General features: G+C 45.8%; 1 long non-coding RNA gene across 2 annotated transcripts in view; it reads left to right on the top strand.

The window, feature by feature from the left end:
* The window catches only part of LOC123851584 (uncharacterized), an 80506-nt gene that overhangs the window by 27014 nt on the left and 34830 nt on the right, over positions 1–18662 (top strand). Inside the window, exons 2-3 of one of the 2 annotated variants that reach the window (XR_006792648.3) lie at positions 298–936; positions 3599–3728. This is a non-coding gene — a long non-coding RNA (uncharacterized LOC123851584). The remainder of the gene's footprint in view (positions 1–297; positions 937–3598; positions 3729–18662) is intronic. The other variant, XR_006792647.3, reaches the window with a different exon arrangement.

Below are 18662 nucleotides of genomic sequence, written 5' to 3'. Positions count from 1 at the left end.
GGTAAGGCCGCTGGAGGACTAGACTCTACTCATTCATCTTTCTACTGGCCAAGGAAGGTCCCCTGGCCAAATACAAAATCTAGAGGGGGAAAATACACGAAGTCACATGGTAAATGATGTGGACACAGGGAAGGGTAAGAATTGGGGCAAGTAATGCAATTTGCCACACTCCCCACTCTCTGGTCCCTGAGTTTTCCTCAGCCACGTGGACCCTCTCTCCCATGAGAGCCTTTGCCAAGGCGCCACAGTGGCTCTTGTCCCCTCTAACCTCATGCCCGACTGTTCTCTGCTGTGCAGGTTCACTGGTTGGACTCCCAGAGTCTCAGATGTATAACCTGCTGCATTTAAAAAGCCAAAGACAAGCTGGGCGATTATGCTGGACAACAAGCCCTAAAAGATTTATTGGCTCCTGCAGAAACAGCCTTTAAATCACCTGAGACCTGTAATTACATTGGGCACGCCAAGTAAATGCATCTCTTCCAACACCTGCGAGTCAAGTTCACCCTTGGCTTCCTCTCGCTGGCAGAGTATCCGCTCCCTCATTTACTGACCACCTAATAGGAGTCACTCACAATGCCAGGCCCTGGAGATCCAAGGAGAATACAGACAACATTCTCTCCCTGAAGATCGATGAGGTATTGAGATGGACAGACATGCACAGTGCGGTTAGCAGTCAGAGCACTGAGGACGGAGCTTCTAGTGCTGCGGTGAGGGCGGGGGCATGAGCAGGGCTGGAGAATGAACCGCTTCAAAGAAACCGATGTGGTTGAGATGGAGTGAGCATTCAAAGGGAATTTCATGGTGCCACCCATTGGCACTTCAGCCCTGCTATAATGAAAATGCCAGAGACTGAGCGGCTTAACCAACGAACATTTACGTCTCCAGTTCTGGAAGCTGAGAAGTCCATGATCAAGGAGCTAACAGATCCAGTGTCAGGTGAGAGCCCACTTCCTGGCTTGCTGATAGCTGGCTTTTTGTTACATGAGAGAGAGAGAGAAAGAAAGAGAGAGAAAGACGAGACAGAGACAGAGATACAGAGAGATAGAGAGACAGAGACAGAGGGAGAAAGCTCTTTCCTTTCTTTTCCTCTAAGGGCACTATTCCCATCATGAGGGCTCCATCCTATCTGTAACCCTAGCCCTCACCCTTCGCAAGAATGTGCTGGTCTCTTCACAGGCTTGAGGACCGGTCCTGGTGTAAAGGCAGAAAAGCAGGGGGAGAATGGTGCTCTCTGACATACCCAAGTTTTGTCCACTGACCCTGGGTCTAAACTTACGGTCTCCCCAGGGGTGTGGTCTCTCCTCGGGAGGAGATGGGCAGTCTATCCGGGCGCACTGATGCCACAGTCCTGTGGCCACTCCCCAGCACCAACCACTATTTTTTTCATCATCCTGAGACCAAGAGTAATAGAGATTGTTTGTTTGTTTGTGTATGCTGTTCTGACCCAGTCTTGAAGCCCTGGCTGGAGACTGGTCTGTTCCCCTGTTTTGAGCAGCGGGTTAAGCCCACACTCCCAACCTCTTCCTTGAGCAGGCTTTCATGCTCTAGGCCAGATGTACCAGCCCCAAGTGCCCTGGGGCCAGGTCCCAGACCAGGAGCGACAACGGTGCCTATAGGACATTATTCACATTCGCCAATCCACCAGAGCCCCAGTAACGGAGCTAACCCCCCACTGCTTGCGGGACACAAGCTGCCCCCTCCGCTCAAGTGGGTTGTTACCTCAGCTTGGGGGAAGCTTCTGTGTGTGTGGCTCTCCTTGGCAGCCTTCTTTCATTCAGAGCTGTAAGCGACAAAGACTTCTGCCTTTCATCCCTCTGAGTGTCATTGTGTTGTGTCCTGACATCAAAAGAATCCTTAAATCTTCTAGAACACAAGGGTGGGCAATTTAGCTCTTTCCCTAAAGGCTCTGAAATGCGTCAGCACTGTACATTAACCAAATCAACTCTGAGACCTACATCCTCTGCTGACAGTCCGCTCCCTCTGTGTTCCCAGCTCAGGTGATGCCTATTGTACCAAGGGCTCAGCCGAGGTCAGGAAATGAGCTCAAATGATAGATTTTAAAAGCTCTGTTATTATAATGGCCGTGATAGAGAACTCTCCTAAACTTGAATAATAGCATTCAATTCAAACTTCCAGTACTCCAACACCTGCTTGTAAATAGAAACCTAAGATACTGGAAATAAAACTTGTTAAAAACTTCACAAAAATTTATATCCCAAATCACCCTTGTCAATGTCAACTCCGTGGCCTTAACTGGAAGGTCTCAGTCACGCGCCTGGATGGAGTCTAAGTCCCGCTCCTGCCATCGTTTGGGTGTCTTTCACTGAGATTCCTTCAGGACACCCAAGCTTGATTCATGCAACCTAAAGTCTAGCGTTCACATTTTATGGCAAAGAGACTGAAGAGGACACACGGGACCATCACAGCATGGACTCACAGGCATAAGATTCAGAAACACGAAGGGGAAAAGCCCCAAATGCAGTTATCACAAGCAGAGCCCATTATTTCCATGAATCCAAATACACATGACCACCTACTGAAAGAGCATCGATTCAGCAGTGTCTGAGGGAGGGTAGAGGGAAAAAACTCTTCATCGTGATGCCAGCCTCCGGCTACACGTTGTCTGGTGTCGTGAGAATGACACTCTGCTGGGAGAAATTGTCTAACTTCTAGAGGCTGACTGGAGCACACTGTTTTCCAGATGTAATTGGTGCCCCTTCTGCATCCTCCTCACACTCACGGTGCCTGTCATGTGGCTGGCTTCCTCTTGCAAGGCCCTGCAACTCCACGGCCAAGGGCTGTCTCTGGTTGTGGGAGTGTGCTTGGACCATGTGTGAGGCTGTCCAGAAGTGCTAGTGAGCTGAACCCCCAGAAGTAGTGCCCTTAATGAGATGATGTGCAGGAGGGGTTGGTGGGTAAGTACTGCAGCTTCCTCACTGCCCAAGTGGACACGACCAGTCCCTCAGAGGGTTCCCAGTGGGACTGAGTCTCAGGTGCCCATAGCAGTGCCCCTCTGTTGACTTTCTTCCCTTCCCCACTCCACTTTTTCATCTCCCACTGGTGTTTCCTGGGATCATCTTCCAAACAAACTACCCTCACAAAAATCCTTGCCTCAGGCTCTGCTTCTGGGTCCCCCAACCTCAGATCGGTGGGGAAAAGTCCATTGTATGGACTCTCTTCTACATCATGGGGAGGCTTCTCAGTTGCTTTGATTTTTCAGCAAAAGTTTTAAATATATGGAATGGACATAGCCTGTCACCTGGTGTCATTTGAGGTATTCCTCTTTTTAACATTTTGTAGGTAGAGGATGTCTTTGTTTCTACATCCCCTCCTAATTTTCTAATCCTGACATTTAAAGATGAACTCAGTAAGGACTCTGTTCAGAGACAGAGCCTCCACCACCTCTCGTGAGCAGCCATATTAAATGTCTCAAGCCCATGAAATCCATCTCAAGGGATGGATGCCCCCTTGTCCCCATGTGTGCCTCAGCTGGAGTAGCTCTCTCTGAGATTCCATACCTGGAGCTGCAGGAGGTACTTTGAGTCCTGAGCTACCAGGGACATTGTAGGGACCAACGCTGTTGTCTGATTTTCCCCAGAGCCTTGAATGTGTGCCACGTGGGTGGCAGCTACAAATCTCTCTCCTGCCACTTGGCTCTCCACCATGCTGCAGCATTCACGTGACTCTCCAGGATTCGTCTCCCTCTGCCTTTTGTCAGACGGTCTTCGGTAAGTTTTCGCATTTTGACCTGTTTCTTAACTGGATCCCTGTCCTTCTACTCCATATATAGGGTGAGCAGTGTTTGGTGGACATGAGTGCCTTCTTCCTCAATTCCCCCCCTGCTCCTGTCTTTTTCAGACTCAGGTTTACCTAATACTTGTGTTGATTCTGTCAGGCCGAGTCCCCCAGAGTGGGAGAGGAGAGCAGAGTCAGTAATGAATGCCATAGTTATGGGATATATCTATCCCATATTTTTTACTATGTCTGCTAGAGTTTAAGGATTATGAGACCTTGTCTTATGATGAGCCTGAGCCTCAATCACTGAAGCCCCAAATGCTTGACCCTGCACCCATTTCTCAATGGGTTAGGGATTTAAGGTAATAGGAAATCATAACCTTTCCACCATATATCCCTGAGTTTGATACCGATTGGGAGATGGCTGCAGGATTCAAACGAAGAGAAATCAAAATATCTGCTTAATTATTGCAGTTACACTTGAGGATGAAAATTTGACCCACTGGGCTTTCTAATACTTCATTCCCTTGATAGCAGAGCTGTAGGCCTCCCACTGCCTGGGGCGGAGCTGACTCTTGTAAGTAAACCATGTGGAGGAGAGGAGTCCCAGAGACCCATCTCCTGGGTGGGGACCCCAAAAAGAAAACACTCAGGACCTGCAGGCCTCCACTGGGCTTTCTAATACTTCATTCCCTTGATAGCAGAGCTGTAGGCCTCCCACTGCCTGGGGCGGAGCTGACTCTTGTAAGTAAACCATGTGGAGGAGAGGGTTCCCAGAGACCCATCTCCTGGGTGGGGACCCCAAAAAGAAAACACTCAGGACCTGCAGGCCTCCACTGGGCTTTCTAATACTTCATTCCCTTGATAGCAGAGCTGTAGGCCTCCCACTGCCTGGGGCGGAGCTGACTCTTGTAAGTAAACCATGTGGAGGAGAGGGGTCCCAGAGACCCATCTCCTGGGTGGGGACCCCAAAGAGAAAACACTCAGGACCTGCAGGCCTCACACAGATGCTCTGTATGCTCACAACCCCACAAGCCACTCTTCCTGGGAATGGAAGGCAGAGCGAGGAGAAGCAGTCGTAAGTGCATTTCTCTCGTGGGGAGAGGAGTAGAAATTGCCTCTCTGTGGGAACTTGAGGAGTTGAGGAAGAAATGATTCCATCTACCCACGATCCCGTGTGGAAAACCTGGTCCCTGTCTTGTGTCCCTCCACTGTTGGTGGCCATGTAGATGGGCGGAATCATCAGGGAAGGAGTCTGGTAGTTAGGACTGAGGCTTAGTACACTCTGACCCAGCCATCTCACTCTTGGGGACGTACTACAAATAAATTATCCCATGGTGCCATGGGGACGTGCACAGAGATGTCCATGAGAGCAGCTGGAGGCAACCTCAAGTCCATCACTGGGAGAATGGAGGGCACAGTGCAGTGGACATTCACTGAGGAATACTACCTACCTCCCAGAGCAATGAGCCAATACTACCTACCTCCCAGAGCAATGAGCCAATACTACCTACCTCCCAGAGCAATGAGCCAGTGCTGCAGAACCATGAGAAAGAACAGATCTTTTAAAAAAATGTGATGAGTGAAAGAGGAGAAAGAGAATGAGGCCAGTTGCATAACGCCATTTATGTAAATGAAAAGCACAAATGCGAGTGGGGGAATATTTCATATTTTACAGATGCATACATACATATTCAAGCATGAATCAGACACATTAGCATGGGAGCCTGTGGGCGTCAGGGACTAAAGGGAAATGACAGGGACGGGCCTGGCACAAACTGAAGATGGAAGTGGGTCATGAACCGAGGGCTATGGTCAACTCAACCCTCAGCCTTGGTCTCCTGCCATCTTCTGCCTTTCCTCCCTTTGATAAACGGGTGTCTGTGCTCTGTGTCTCTGCTTCTTCACTCCCCTCCCCACAAGGCCCTCATGGGCCTCCTCTGGCTGCTTTCTAGGCCTGTTGTCTCCCCAAACAGCTCTTCTGAAAGCCACTGCTGACTTCCACATGGCTAGATTCATAGGGTATTTTTTAACTAATATTTCCCTTCACCCAAAAAATTAAGGTTAAATTAATTCACACTTTGACATGTTCAGCTCAGTTTGGACACATGTGTGGAGTCCTGTAACCATCACCGCAACAATCAAGATATAAAATGCGGATCCACCACCACCCCCCACAATTCCTTCATGGTACGCCTTTGTAATCATTCTTTTTCTCGGCCCCTGGTGACAACTGATCTGCTTTCTGCACCTGCAGTTTGTCTTTTTGAGGATGTCACATAAATGGAATCCTACAGCATACAGCCTTTGGATCCAGGCTATTGTGTGTATCCACAGCCCATTCCTCTTTAGGACTGAGTAGTGTTCCATTGTATGGATGGACCATGGTTTTTTCATTCACCCATTGAAAGACATTTGGGTTGTTTCCAGGTTTGGGTGATTACAAAGAAAGTCACTGTAAACATTTGTAGACACGTGTCTCAATGAACATAGGTTTTCATTTCTCTGGGTAGAATGGGGTTGCTGGGTCGTATGGTGGGTGTATGTTTATTGTATAAGAAACTGAAATGGGTTTTTCTGAGGCCGCATTTTACTAGACGTCTCACAGCGGGTACCACATCGACCTCTCCTTTCTGCGAGGCCATGTCATCCAGTTTCCTTATTGGTTTCCCTTCTTCCCCTCGCCCCTCCCCTCAGCCAGGGTGGGAAGTTTTCCAGGCTCAGTCTGGGCTGTCTTCCCTTCTGGGTGATCACAGTGAACACTGAGAACACTGTCTCTGGGCCATGGCTCCCACCTTTGTAACTACCCCCAACCTGGGCTAAACCCCGGGCTCATGAGTCCAGCTGTGAACCTGCTGTCCTCACAGAGCTTTCTCCTAGGTCTCGCAAATATTGCCGTCCTTGGCGCTCTGCCCCACCTCACCTGCTTCTCTCAGATTTTCCTCACCAAGGTAAAGACCATTGCACCCACCAAGTGCTCAAGACAGAAACCTAGTTATTCTTTATATTCTCCTTTCTTATTGCTGCTTAACAAATTACCATAAATTTAGTCTTAACCCCATTTATCATCTCTCAGTTTCCATGGATCATAAACTAGGCACAGTAGAGCTCAGCTGATTCCTCTGCTCCAGGTCTCCCAAGGCTGAAGTCAAGGTGTTGGCAGTTCCCTTCTGGAGGCTCTGGGAGACCATATACTTCCAAGCCCACTTAGGTTGTTGCATGAGTCCAGTTTCTCGTGGTTGTAGGAACGAGGTACCCATTTCCTCTCTGATGTCAGCCAGGCACCATCCTCAGCTCCTGGAGGCCTCTCTTTGCTCCTTGCACGTGGCTCCCTAAATCTCAGAACAAGCGATGGCATGGGGAACCCTTCTCAAGCTTGGGATCTTTCTGTCTTCCCCTGGTGCTGCAGCTCGCTGATTCTGGCACGAGAAAGTTCTCTGCCTATAAGGGTGCATGTGATTGTATTGGGATAATCCAGAACGATCTCCCTATTTTAAGATCAACTCACCAGTAATGCTGTTGTGGGTTGAACTGTATCTCCCCCAAAGATGTGTTAAAGCTCTAACCCTGGGTACCTGTGAATATGACCTTACTTGGAAGTAGGGTCTTGGCAGGTGTACTGAAGATGAGGTCAGATGAGGAGTAGGGTGGACCCTTAATCCAATATGACTGGTGTCCTAATAAAAAGAGACAGGGACAATGAAACCTAGAGAGGAGAATGCCGTGTGAACACAGAGGAAATACAGCCAGGTGATGACAGAGGCAGAGACAGGAGTGATGGAACTTCGAGCCAAGGGATGCCAAGAACCGCTGGTAACAACCGGCAGCTAAGAGAGAGAGTGCACGGCCCTGCCAACACCTTAATTTAGGTCTTTTCTGTTGTCTTATGTGACCCAATTTGTGATACTTTGTTACATGGCCCTAGGAAGTGAATACAATTATAATGACATCTGCCAAATCCCTTTGGCCACGCATGTAGGGTAACGTAGTCACTAGCGTGGGATCTCAGTATATTCACAGCCCCAGGGATTAGGGTATGGAATCTTCTCGGGCTCATCATTCCACCTACCATCCCTCCTCTCCCCAACATGCAGTAATTCTTCCTAAAAAAAAAAACTGCTTCTCAAAACTACCTATTAAATTTTATCTTTCTTTTCGTTAAAATTTTTTTTTGTATTTTACCAATTTCTTCCAACATATTGGCCATATGTTACATTTATAATCAGAAAACACCATAAAAGTTATTAAAAAGAAAGAGAGTACCACTTAGTTGTGCTTCTCTCAGTGATGTAATGAGAAGATTCTAAAGAACATCAGAAATCGGAACAAAGCCTGGGCAGCTGGCCAGAACATTCTGGGTTGGAAATAGCTCCTCCTAGGCGCCTCTGTTCTCAGAGCTCCCCAGGGTCTGTTGTTCCCTGCCTGCGGAGGGTGTCTGACAAGCACAAGGGAGACCAGGGTCAAGAGGAAGAATCAGTCCCTTGGGGACTGGGTTGACTGGGAAGACACACAGCTGAGTGAGACCAGACTTAGGCGGGGAATCTAGGCCTGATGGTCCTGATGGGTTGACCAGGTGGACAGCTGGAGCAAAGCTGCAAGGTGCCATTGTACATGTTGGTGGTTTGCCTTTCTGGGAAGGAGACTGTCATTCTGAAGCAAATGGACCACCTGATTGTTGCCTGCATTTCATAAGCCAAATGTTTCTGTGCTGCCCTCCTCGAATCCCAGAGTTCCATGAGGATGTCTCCTGGGGGGGCAACGAAGGACAAAGGGAGAAGCTGGAAGGACATTCCAACCCCCTGACTTCAATTAAAGCAGGTCCACTATTATCTGTAAGAGTCCATTAGAAGCAAAGGGTTCCATTAGTTTACCATAAAAGGGGAAGATATCAAAATCATTGATGATAATGGGCAAGGGGAGCCTCTGCAGACTTTTGAGGAAGGGAATGACCTGTTCAAAACAAGGCTGCCAGTTCACCATGTCCAGTGGGCCAGGTTGCAAGACCAAGAGCAGGGAAGCGAGACTAGAGGACGGGAGACTGTGGCAATAGGTGAATAATGTAATGTCTATACTACTACTACTAATAATACTTTTCATATTTAAAAATATTATTTCAATGATTTTAATTTTAAATAATATTTTAAAACAATCTTTAATTTTATTAACTTTTATTATTCCTTTTAATAATTTTAGACGATTTAATAATTTTTATTATAATTTTAATAATTTAATAATAATTATTATTATAAAATTGAGTTAGGCCCTGTTGAAAGTACTTTACCTGTATAAACTCATTCATCCCCACAACAGTCCTATGAGATAAATACCATTATTATCTCTATTTTACAGCTGAGGGAACTGAGGCACAGAGATCTTAAACAGCCCACTCAAAGTCACACAGCAAGAAAGAGAAGGGAGAAGTCAGCATGTGAGCCTGGGCAGGCCAGCTTAGAGCCCAGGCCCTCCATCCTTGCCCAGTGGGGGGTTGAGGAAAAAAGGTCCATCTGGTTGAAGAGATTGACATGACCTCCTTCACAGTGCCCACTGTCATCTCGTCTCGTTTTATCCATATTGAGTGGATTCAGGTTATTAGTCAGACTAACAAGCTTCCAGGACATGAGGGCAGATGGGATGTGTCAGATGGTGTGGGGGAGGGGATCGAAGTCATACTGAAATGTAGAGTCTGAAACCCCAGGTGGCACCAGCTTCCATGGAGTCGGGTAAAGTGGGAGGAAGTGATGCTGAGTGCCATGGGGGAAATGCTGGGCCCCGTGGGGATGGTGACTGTCCCCACGGACACAGAGGTGAACTCAATGATTTGTAGTAGCATCGATCTCTATTTTGGAGCAGTGCTTCTGGATCTTCCGCGTCCATCAGAATCCCCTGGAAGGTATATTAAATCCTATATCCCTTGGCTTCTTCCTTAGAGTGTCTGATTCAGTGGGTCTGGGATGGGGCCTGAAAACCTGCATTTTTAACAAGCTCCCAGGTGATGCTGATGCTGCTGGTCCACAAGCCACACTCTCTGTTGCACGGTTCTGAGAAATACACATAAAAACTCATTTCCTGTCATTTCTAGTTGATATCCTTTACTTTAGTCATCAAAACTTCTCCGCAGCTGTTGTGCACCTGTGTCTTGATAAAAATTGTTCTTACCGTCTGCTATCCTTTCCCTTACCCTGCTTCCAAATTTATCTGGTTTCTTTACTTCCTTACAAATTTCCATTCCTATGAAGCCTCCTCTGACCCCCCCGCCCCGGCCCGCTGCCGCTGTCAGTTGATTACCCCTATTCTGTACTTTGATGGCATTTTCGACATTTCTCTGCTGAGCACAGAGCCTGGCATAGAGTAAATGCTCAATAAATATCTGATAAATAAATGAATGAAACAATCTTTCCTTCCTCAGAACTATTGTAACCTGTACCTCTTTTGTGCTATTCTTAATAGCACACTATAATCTCCAAAGATTTATTTATTTATTAGAGAGAGAGAGAGAGAGAGAGAGAGAGCAAGTGCATGCAAGAATGGGGGGAGGGGCAGAGGGAAGGAATCTTCAAGCAGACTTCCAGCTGAGCACGGAGCCCGATGCAGGCTTGATCCCACTACCCATGAGGTCATGACCTGAGCTGAAACCAAGAGTCAGGTGCTCAACCTACTGAGTCACCCAGGTGCCCCAGCACACTATAATCTCTAGAACAGGAATGAAAAATGTGCTTCATCTTAGATTCTAGCTCCTATCAATTACTGTGCAGAAAGATTTTGAGGACACATCTGGGCTCAGAAGAAAAGAACAAGTGATTGATTAATAGTGTCTGTCACAGGCAAGGATGGGAGGGGGGTAACAGTGCCATATATATGTCATTCCTACTCTAGAGTGAATTGATTCTCCTCCTTACCTGTCCATGCTAAGGGTGAAGAGTTGGGGTAAAGGTCTAAGGCCAAGACACAACTGGGCCTGGTACATTTTGCAGGGGTTTTGAGATGGGAATGCTGTGGGCAGGGATAATCAGGGAGGGCTCTCTGGAGGGGGTGTCCTCAGCAAAGGGAGTTCTCAGTCTCTGGGCTAGCCACTCAGACACGCAAAACTATTCTCTTCAGATGGAAGTCACGTTGGCTGAGTGACTATAATAGAATGTATGTGCCTCTAATGCAAGTGCCTAGTGTATAACCCAGCTTCTTTCCTGTTGTTCGGGTTTCTCAGGTACAGAGCCCAGACTGGGTATCCTGGCCCCAGGAAGAGTTAAAAGATCATGGCACCTTTTTGGGCCAGGGGCAGTGTCCAAATAAAGACCTGAATATCCTGACTGGTTATCAATGGAATTAGAGAGTTTGGGTTCGACTTGCTCTCTCCTCTAGAACTACTACATATAAGGAATGTTCTGGCACCAGAGGGATGGCCCAGGGGCCAGAGCAGGGCCAGGAGAGCAGATTGGTAGACAGTTACCAGCAAGGCTGCTGGGGTGGACATGTGTGGATTCAGGGAAATTCAACGTCCTCTGCAGGTGTTTCTAACCCAACAAGTTTGCTTTTGGTTCCTTTTAGGCTTCAGTTAACATTCTAAGTGGATCAATTGTTCTTGTCAGGTTAAGATTTTCTACCTCTTGACCTAAATGGGGACCCAACAGCACTTTCTTCAAAATCCAATGGTGGGGACACTCAAGACCCAGGACAAGTTTAAGAAAGGGACCCTCCTTCTAGCTGCTAGACCACATGATATAGGAAATTTTCTCCCGGCTCAGCTTTGATGTCACTCTAACTTAGATGTCCCTCAACGGATGCCCACGCATCCCTCCAAAAACACTACCACATGGGACCTTTGGCAGGGGCTTCTCTCATCCTTCACATTCCAGTTTCTGTTCTAGCCTAGACTAGTTCTAGCCAGGATATAAGGCATAAGTCTAAGCACCTAGGACATCTTTGATATGCTTTTATTGTATGAGTTCAAATAAATGTTTGATTTTAGGGAATGTGGGCCTGTAAGACCATATCACCAAAATCCATACCATTTAAGGGTCATTGTGGGCCTTTGAGGTAGCACTAAGGAAAGTAATATTGTGACCTGTTCTTACAGGAAGTATTAATAAAGAGTATTTCATGAATAAGCAAGTGTTCAGCCTATGGAATTTATCAAAGGGGATGGCTATTTGACATTAGGGGTTTCTCTGGAGAGAGAATAATAAGAGTGATGACATTCTGTTAGATCAGCTATATGGTCAAATAATAAATTATAACCACATGATGAATTGGAAAATTCTACATGCTGTGTTCCTTCTCGGAAGCCACAGGTAGAGTTACCTATCAAAGTCTCTGAGATTTCCTCTAGGAAGGGACATGTCTCCATTTGAAAAGTTGGCTTGCTTTGCTTTTGTCCTGATTATTCAAGTAGACAAAATGTCCTTGAAGCCAAGAATTATGGTTTTGAGCCAAAGCACATCAGCATCCAGCCCTCATTCAAAATTCTGAGAAGTTGGCCCCTGCTGTCCACAGCTTCCTTGCAGGATCCAAGACACTCTCCTCTCCCAGATAGGTCCCCGTGTGGGTGAAGTCTTAAGACATCCCTGCTTGTTCTATCCTGTGCTGGCCTCCTCCAGTGGACATCAGAATGAGTGGTCAGGCTCTGCTTTTTAGGCCTGGGAAGCTTGAAAGAAAAGCTATTTCAAGAAAGAGGCCAGTCAGGATGCTGGAAGAAGTTGGGTTGCCATGGTGACAAGATAAGACTTTGTCACTTTGAAAACTAATGGCATTTTTTTTTCCCTATGGGAAAACCATTCAGTGGCTAAAGAAGGTGGCCGTGACTGAGGCTTTTGTCAGCTATAGTCCTTTATCCCTGTGGGTGTTGACCCACGTGTAGGATGATGCTGAGTGTATTTTGGACACAGTGCTATGAGGAATCAAGTAAACAGGCTGGGGGTTGAAAGACCCGGAATTGCTGTGGGCCCCATATAAGTCGTGACCTCAGGCAAGTCTCATGATTGCCTTTAGGTCTCAGTTTCACCATTAATTAAATGCACAGCTGAAAATTTAGAGCAGGAGGGGTTTTTGTTTTAATTGAAATATAATTGACACACAATGTTATGCAAGTTTCAGGCGTACAACACAGTGATTCGACGAGTCAGTCTGTTCTGCTGTGCTCACCCCAAGTGTAGCTGCCATCAGTCACCACACAAGGCTACTACAGTCCATCGACTATATTCCCTGTGCTTTATCTCTTATCCGCATGACTTACTCATTCCAGAACTTTAAGCCTGTATCTCCCACTCCCCTTCACCCATTTTGTCCATCCCCCCACCCAATCCCCTCTGGCAACCATCAGTTTGTTCTCTGTATGTATGGGTCTGTTTCTGTTTTTTGTTTGTTTGTTTGTTTTGTTTTTTTAGATTCTACATATAAGTGAAATCATATGGTATTTGAAGCAGGAGTTTTGACATGCTCACAAAAATGCTGCATAAATTTGGTCATAATTTCAGTAGGGGTTTTTTTTTCCCTTCCAGAAATTCACAAGCTGATTCTGAAATGTATATGGAGGTGCAAAGAACCTAGAATATTAAAACAGTCTTGAAAGGGAAAGAACAAAGTGGAGGACTTAACACTACGTGACTTCAAGACTAGCTATGAAGCTACAATAATCAACCAGCGTAAGAATCAATTGAGAGATCTATGAAAGAGAAGAAAGGGCTCAGAAATAGACCCTCACTTATATAGTCATTTAATTTTCTTTCTTTCTTTTTTTTTTAGAGGAAGAGAGTGAGCGTGAGTGGAGGAGGGGAGAGAGAGAATCTCAAACAGGCTCCACACCTAGCAGAGAGTCCGACACAGGGCTTGACCTCGTGACCCTGAGGTCATGACCTGAGCTGAAATCGAGAGTCAGACGCTTAACTGACTGAGCTAACCAGGTGCCCCTATAGTCATTTAATTTTCAACAAAGACATGAAAACAATCCAATGGAAAATGGAAAGTCTTCAAGAAATAGTCCTGGAACGGTGGGATAGGTGTATGGAAAAAACCCCCACAAAACATTAACTCCTACCTCCACCATATATAACAGTTAATACAAGATGAATCATAGATCAAAAATGTAAAAGCTAAAGCTAAGAAGCTTCTTAAAGAAAATGACCCATCAATGTGGAAAACTTCTGTGCACGGTCACTGAAGACCTCCCTGAACCTTGTCCCTTTTCCTTGAGTCCGTCTCCTCCTGTCCTTGACTTGCTCTAGGGGTTCATGAGGGTATCTGTGGTGGTTTGTGAGAATGGGCAGATTTTTCTTAAGATGGGAGTTTGATGGTTCACTCTAAACCACATCAAAATGTCCGAGTGTGGAAGTGACCTTATCCAAATGTTCATTACTCATAAAATGAAGGGGCAGGTCCACAGTGTGATCTCCTGGGCTCTTTCTGGCTCTAAATATCAGTTGATAGAGGAAGTGATGACTCCCAGGCACATGCTCTAGAAGCAAATGAGCAAACTCTAGTCTGAGACTGTGTGGGCTTTGAGAGACCGTAGGTCTATTCAGATTACAAGGCTACTCAGGGTGGGGCAGTGACTCAAAGACAGGGCTCAAAGGGAGAAGGTGCAGCTCAGCCCCTGAGCAGCCTTGGGGTCTAGCTCGGGTGACCCAGTGAGAACATCAAGGAAAATGAACCCTCCTGAGAAAGCCTGGGATTCTGTGAAGAGCACTAACATGGCAGTTCCTAGAGCCAAGTTCTGACGTGGGATCTGTCACTGTGTGACTTCAGGCCTCAGCATCCTCATCTATAAAATGAGATTCCTCATCTGTAAAATGAGAGACAAATTGATTCGTAGGGATTTTACCTTCCTTTTTAAAACCTGACATCTTGTTCCATTATTTACTTTCTATGAGCACACTCCCTTTTCTGTCCCCTCCTCAGGCCTTTGTCCACACCACATATATCCTTTCTGTTGTGCTAGGTGTGTATGTTTTGAGTAAATGTATTCTTGCAGGATATGTACTGCTCCTATGTACCAAGAAGTTGAGGAAACCAGCTGCAAAGTTATTCACAAAGATGATACTCTTAAATGGAGTAGAGCAAGTACCACCTTGGGTATCACTTTGGGATGCGATGTGCAAGGTGAATTTCTCTCACGTGTGGGTGCACGAGCTGACATTCTCTTTTTCTGTTGGGATGAAACCAACAGTGTATACACAGAGCATAAATCTGCTCCTTGAAAAGCACATCAGGTCTGTATATGAGGGAGAGAATTTTATCTAAGAGATCTATAAAATTTTCATAGACAATAAATCTCTCCCATAAAGAAGCTGAAGATGAGTTAAATTAACAGGAATTCAAACATATGGATTATATTTCCCTTCAAAGCCTCATGGACTTTCTAAAACAAACAAGCCAGAGGCTGGGGCAAAATGCAAGCAGGGTTTTTTCCAAACTCATCATTTGAAAAAAAAGAAAAGAAAAGAAAAATTCTGTGTGGTCAGGGGTGAGTTTGACATGTTTTTGAGTTCAGTTAGTTTCACGTTCTTCTCAGACCACAATCACCTTCTCTTCTGGAACCCTCGCATCTGATTATGGGAAGAGATATAACTCCTAAGAGAATAAAATCTGTTGTGTTGGCAAGGAAACGATGTTGAGTCATCACTTAGCCCAAGGGTCCTGGCTGTGGGCAGTGATGGTGGTCATCAGTGGAGGGGGGGTTATTCTTGGGGGACCAGGCCATCTCTCATGTGTAGACTAACCCTGCATGAAAGTTGGGGGACGCTTCTGCCTTCAGTCCTCATATGCTGTGTTTCTCCTGATCCAGTGAGAAATTTCCCTCAGAATCAGAAGTCCCAATGACCCTAGGGAGAAGAGAGGGTAGGTGTTTACCTCTTATCACTCTTTGCACTTCCTGCCCACTTATTTCAGGCTAGTTTCCAATTGGCAATAAGCTGGCTGAAATCCTACCCGAACCTAGCATAGGAGCTGGGGTGATGGAGCCTGGATGCCTCCAGGTAACCCCCACTGGTGACATGGGTCAGAGCTTACCGGGAAACAAGGGGAGAGCTCAGAGACAGATATTGACTTTACTCCTTAAAACCAAAAGAAGGTGGGTCCATCTCCCTGAGACCTGCTTTTGCTGATACTCAATCCTCATAAGGCCTCCAGGACTCAGACACTGACTACAAAATGCCAAACCATTTCAAAAAGCTAAAGTTTATATAACCATCCAGAAATTTAAACCACCTTACACCAGTTAGAATGGCTAAAATTAACAAGACAGGAACCAACGAATGTTGGCGAGGATGCGGAGAAAGGGGAACCCTCCTACACTGTTGGTGGGAATGCAAGCTGGTGCAGCCACTCTGGAAAACAGTATGGAGGCCTCAAGAAGTTAAAAATAGAGCTACCCTATGACCCAGCAATTGCACTACTGGGTATTTACCCTAAAGATACAGATGTAGTGAAACAAAGGGACACCTGCATCCCAGTGTTCATAGCAACAATGTTCACAATAGCCAAACTGTGGAAGGAGCCAAGATGCCCTTCAACAGATGAATAGATAAAGAAGATGTGGTTTATATGTACAATGGAATATTACTCAGCCAGCAAAAAGGATGAATACCTACGATTTACATCAACATGAATGGAACTGGAGGGTATTATGCTAAGTGAAATAAGTCAGTCAGAGAAAGACAATTATATGGCTTCACTCATACATGGGATATAAGAAATAGTGCAAAGGATTATAGGAGAAGGGAGGGGAAAACTGAGAGGGGACAAACCATGAGACTCTTAACTACAGGAAAAAAACTGAGGGTTGCTGGAATGGAGGTGGGCAGGGAGATGGGGTAACTGGGTGATGGACATTAAGGAGGGCATGTGATGTGATGAGCACTGGGTGTTATACTCAACTGATGAATCATTGAACACTACATCTGAAACTAATGATGTACTTACTATATGTTGACTAATTGAATTTAAATAAAATAAAAAATAGATTAAAAATTAAAAAAATATTAAAATCAGTGGTATAACATGCAGCCTAGGCACTGTATGTGTCCACTGTTGTAGACGCTATTGTTGCTCTAATTGAATCCCCTCAGTGGATTGTGTTACAGGTTTGTGCACCATCCCCCAGGTCGCATATGCCTCATTCCCAATGGACTGAACTCACAACATCCTTCAACCCCAGAACCACTTTGCCCAGAATTGGTGAGAGCCTAAAGTGCCTGTAGCCAAAGACTGCAGGGGCAGGAATCTGAAAACCCTTTGCCTTGAGGTAGGACCAACTCAGGTATGATTTGCAGCCCAGATCAGGCCAAGGTCAAGAGCACATACTTGGCTTCTTCACCTTCCCTTTTCTGCTTCCCCCATTATCTTACTGGTCTCTCCAGGGACTGCTTCCTTAATAAGATGCTTGCTCACATATTGCCGTCGTAGGAAAACACTTCTGGAGAACTCAATCCCATGCTAGGCTACCTGCTCCATGCTAGACACAATGGGAAGAAAAGAAAACCCCTTTCTTCAGTGCAACTATCCTTAGAGGGAGGACCCACACACAAGACCTTATTATGAAAAATATTTCTTAGACAGAAACAAGTGGTAAATCTTGTGGCCCGGGTACACCCCATCTGTATTACTGAACGCCTGTGATGGGGCATGCACAGAGCACCCTTAATGTAATGGGAAAGAAGAGTGAGTAGGGAGAGGGGAGGTAAGGAAAATCACTTCCTGAAGAGGTGGCTTCAGAGGCATGGGTGGAACTTGCAGTGTTTGGTGTAATGCTGGTAATAACATAGAACGTGGACGGCATTCATCTCTCTTTTGATCTAGAACTCTGCTCAGAAGCAGGTTCAGGAGCTGAGGGAGAGAAACTTCCTCAAGGACCTGCCTGCACTTTTCACTCCTGCCTTATTCAGGATGGGAGCTGCCTGCCAGAGTTCTGCCTCTTGTGAATTATTTGCATCCAGACCAGGGTCCACCCACTTTGATCATCAGCTTTCTTCCCCAGCGTCTTGTGATTTAAATCCTCTTTGGAAGCCTAAGGACATGGCATGCCCAGGGAAGGGTGAAAAATGCCTCTAGTTTTCAGTTTATGAAGAAATAACCCACCTCACTTTCAATTCCCTGAATCCTGATTGACTTCCTTGTTCATTCATTCAGCAATCATTACTGAGCACCTACTATGTGCCAGTCAATGAACTAACTTCCAAGAGCTCACCATCTAATAAAGGAACAGCCACACAGAATTCTAATTTGGCGCAATGAGGGCAGTGATGGAGATATGCACAGGGCTCATGGAGGGTACAGACAAGAGACCCTAACCCAATACTCAGTCAAGGCCAACCATCCAAGGACATTCTTTGTGTGGCCACACCCTTTCTTCCTGAACACTTGACTGCTTCTAGTCTATGTCGTGGCTTTCAAATAATCATTTACTATATGCAAAATCTCTTCTCTTATAGCCTGAGTTTTCTTGGGTTTATTCAGAGAATGCAATGTTACTTAAACCATCTCCCTCATATATAGATGTCACGTGCCTTTTGAGAACATTCATGCTCTGTGTGTGCACCGTCAGTTGGTTATGTCCCAACAGAAAATGTCAGCTAGCACACACACAGATGAGAGGAACTCACCTTTCACATTATATCCCAAAGTGATACTCAAAGTGACACTTGGTAAAACTTCATTCTACTCCCTTTCTGAGCATCGTCTTTGTGAATAACCTTGCAGCTGGTTTTATCAGCTTCTTGGTAATTGTGTGACCTTTTTTTGTATCAAGGATGCAATTTTGAATATTGTCTCTATCGGTGTGAACTTTTCTCTACATTTAGAAAGAAACCATATTAATTTCATCTTGAAAAGCATTATTTTGCACTCTTTCTGGTTGGGGATATGGGACTCATTTAGTTTACTAGAGAGATAACTGTGCTGTACTTGAAAATCCCATAAATGTTTAAGTGCCTTCATGCTAC

The sequence above is a fragment of the Mirounga angustirostris genome, unplaced genomic scaffold, assembly GCF_029215605.1.
Source record: "Mirounga angustirostris isolate CCGP_5_RB_7025 unplaced genomic scaffold, mMirAng1.0.hap1 SCAF_10, whole genome shotgun sequence".
NCBI lineage: Eukaryota > Metazoa > Chordata > Mammalia > Carnivora > Phocidae > Mirounga > Mirounga angustirostris.
Note: the sequence above shows the minus strand (reverse complement) of the source record. Positions and strands in the feature narration are given on the sequence as shown.